This window comes from Nematolebias whitei, chromosome 15, assembly GCF_014905685.2.
Source record: "Nematolebias whitei isolate Nwh7 chromosome 15, NemWhi1, whole genome shotgun sequence".
In the NCBI taxonomy this organism is placed as follows: domain Eukaryota; kingdom Metazoa; phylum Chordata; class Actinopteri; order Cyprinodontiformes; family Rivulidae; genus Nematolebias; species Nematolebias whitei.
The window spans coordinates 9472869-9476280 of record NC_056512.1 but is presented as its reverse complement, the minus strand read 5'-3'; the positions used below and the strand labels follow the sequence as shown (position 1 = coordinate 9476280).

The following is a 3412-nucleotide window of genomic DNA, read 5'->3' as shown; positions in this document are numbered from 1 at the left end:
AAGACAAAAAATTAGTATGATAGCACTAAATAGGGAACAGCCAATAGAAACAGAAGGAGAATGGATAAAGGTGTGGTGCTGTTAGGCAAAACATCAAACCTGCTGTAGAACATCATTAGCATGTAGTCAAAAATATATTTTCCACATATTATGTGCAACTTATTTCAACAGTGAGAAAATTCACAAAACAAATCCTAAAGGCACATATAGTAGAGGCCTGGTAGTTTTTGAAAACAGGATTTGTGAGTAAAAAGAAAGAGCTCAGAAGCCTAAATAAACTATTGTTTATAGGAATTTCCCACTGTCTCCTCATTATCCAAGCTGTGTGGGACCAAGCATTAATTGAAAGAGTGAATGTTACTAGCTACCTTTTATGCCAGAGTTTATGGTTAGAAAAGACAGAGTTATAGTCACTTTTGGTCCAACATTGTAAATGTTGTTTGTGCAGTCTCATGCAATGAGATGTCACAGTTTTGGGGTTCATGTGGTGTTTTGGTGTTATTATTTGTTGTGTGAATAAAACATTCATACTATGAAGAAATTTTCTTTGTACATTTTTCAGCATGTAACTCATTCTACAATTTTTGTGATATTTCAACAATTCATAAATAAAAACGTTCAGCTCATTCAGAACATTCCTGCAATGCCTTTTGGTCACCGGATCAAATCCCAGCCCGGGACCGTTCTGAGTGGAGTTTGCATGTTTTCTCTGTGCATGCGTGGGTTTTCTCCGGGTACACCCGTTTCCTCCCACAGGCCAAAAACATGCATGTTAGACTGATTGATAACTCTCAATTGTCCCTAGGTGTGTGAGAGAGAGTGAATGGTTGTTTGTCTCTATGTGTCCCTGTGATGGACTGGAGACCTGTCCAGGGCGTCCCCCGCCTCTTGCACAGTGATAGTTGGACGTGGGCACCAGTGACCCCCACAACTGAATAATGAAGAAGCGGGTAAAATAAAATGGATGAATATGATTGGAGCTCTCTCCACATCCTTCAAACCTGTTGTGCTGTACAACCTGTTACTGATAATTTAAGCTCTTGTGGTTCAGCTTTTTCAGTGTCTTTCTGCTAATTTTCACCTTCTCTAGCCTCTGGATCATCACTCCCTACGGGGACTTATGGCACCTGGTATTCCCAAGCGGTCTCCCATCCAGATACTAGGCCCGACCCTGCTTAGCTTCCGAGATCAGACAATATTGAGCGTGTCCAGGGTGGTATGGCCATAAACCTTCCTCTGCCTATCTCAACTTTTCTGTACATTTCAATTCAATTCAATTCAATTCAATTCAATTCAATTCAATTCAGTAGCTCAGGAGCACCACAGAGGACTGTACTCTCACCATTCCTTTTCACTCTGTACACCTCAGATTTCCAGCACAAAACAGACTCCTGTCATCTTTAGAAATATTCAGATGACTCTGCAGTGGTCGGGTGTATCAGAGGTGGACAAGAAGCTGAGTACAGGGAACTGGTGGACCACTTTGTGGCATGGTGTGGAAACAATCATCTCATCTTGAATGTGAACATAACAAAGGAGATGATTGTAGATTTGAGGAGAAACAGGAGCAGGTCCAACACTATTTCCATCATGGGAGAAGAAGTGGAGGTGGTGGAGAAGTATAAATACCTTGGGGTTCACCTGGACAACCGACTGGACTGGAAATGCAACAGTGAAGCCATCTACAAGAAGGGACAGATCAGACTGTACTTCTTGAGGAAGATGAAGTCCTTCAATGTTTGCAGCAAGATGCTGCATGTCTTCTATAAGTCTGTTGTAGAGAGCACTGTCTCTTTTGCCATCATCTGCTGGGGTTGCAGCACCAGAGCAAGTGACTTAAAATATCAAAAAGCTCATAAAGAAGGTTGACTCAGTTCTGGGTACTCCTCTAGAACCTTTGGAGATGATTGTACAAATAAAGATTCTTCATAAAATGAAGAACGTTGTAGACAACCCTCAGCACCCTCCATCAGACTGTCATACAACAACAGGGTGTTTTCAGTCAGAGGCTTCTTCAGATCTGTTGTAAGACAGACCGCTACAAGAGATCCTTCCTTCCCACAGCCATCAGCATCTAGAACAACTCTTTAATGAATCCAGGATGATGAGTTACAACAACATTTAATTTCCCTCTGGGATTAATAATGTATTTTTGAATTTGAATTGAATTCAAAAATACTTTATTAATCCAAAGAGAAATTTATTGTTTTTGTAGCTCTTCGTCCTGGTTTCATTAAAGATTTGTTATAGATGTTGTCTGTAGGCAGGAAGGATCTGCAGCAGTCTGTTCCACAGCTGATCAGAAGAATCTGGCTGCAGATGCCGATCCATCCACCTGGACCCAACAGACCTTTCGGTCCTCTTGGGCAGCAGGACTCCCTGAATGCTGGGACAAACTCCTCCCCGAGCGATGGCCACTCCTCCCAGCAGCCTGCTGAGCCCCTCATGGATGGAACTGCAGGTGTCGAGGGACAATCCTGGTCCCCCTTTTGTCACAAGCTGCGTTTTCCACCAGTTCCAGGATCTCTGCAGTCAGGCACTCAAGCACCGCCACCAGGTAGATGGGAATGCATCCATGGCACCTTATTTTCAACTCATCTGGGATTTGGAGCTACAGCTGAGGTATTATTTGAGCTTTTGAGATGTTAATCAGCAGCTCCCAGTTTAAAAAACAAACAAACAAGCACCTTGTTGTCATGGTTATGCATCATAACAAATGTACAAAAGTAAAAGGTTTGCTGGAAAAATCCTTCCAGCTGCACAGCATCTGATACCAGAGGAAGTAATCAGAAAAAAGTGATTTACAAACAGAAAAAAGAGGAATTAAAGTTTGCAAAAGCAAATTTCAGAATTAATGTATGATAATATTATTAATTTCTGCGCTATCCAGCTTTTTCTTCACATTTCTGTCATTTTCTATTGTTTACAGTTTTTCTTTTTCTGCTTTATGCAAATGTCAGCTGTTCAAATTCAACTCACTTTAACAGTTTAGTGATGAAACCATTTCATCTGGCTTCAACTTCTTCAGCATCTGTCAGCAAAGTCATTCAGCAATAAGCATTCACATGACATTTTCCCAGGAAACAAAATTTCTCTAGTTTTATCTCTTTGGCATTTCTCTCCTGTTTATTTCTAGCATGTTGTTTTTAGTTACCTATTTTAGTTACCTTTTTTCTATGTTTTCTGTCACCATTCTGGTCTGGCGGTTTTAGATTTAGTGTTTTTAATTTTTCCTCAGCTTTTTTCTTCAGCTCCCCTGTTTGTCTTGTTGTAGGCACCTGACATGCAACTGTAATCATCTCAACTGCACCTACTCACAAATCAACCTGTCTCAGTAGATAAAGCATCTGGTTTTAATTCATTTTCTGTCTAATCGTGATACACTCTGTCGTATTCAAATTGTAGATGGTGG

The 3412-nt window shown here is 40.9% G+C and overlaps 1 pseudogene; it reads right to left on the bottom strand.

Annotated features, from left to right (window-relative positions):
- Window positions 1-1115: 1115 nt before the first annotated feature.
- On the bottom strand, window positions 1116-1230 carry LOC119422248 (annotated as a pseudogene).
- Between the last annotated feature and the right edge of the window lie 2182 nt (window positions 1231-3412).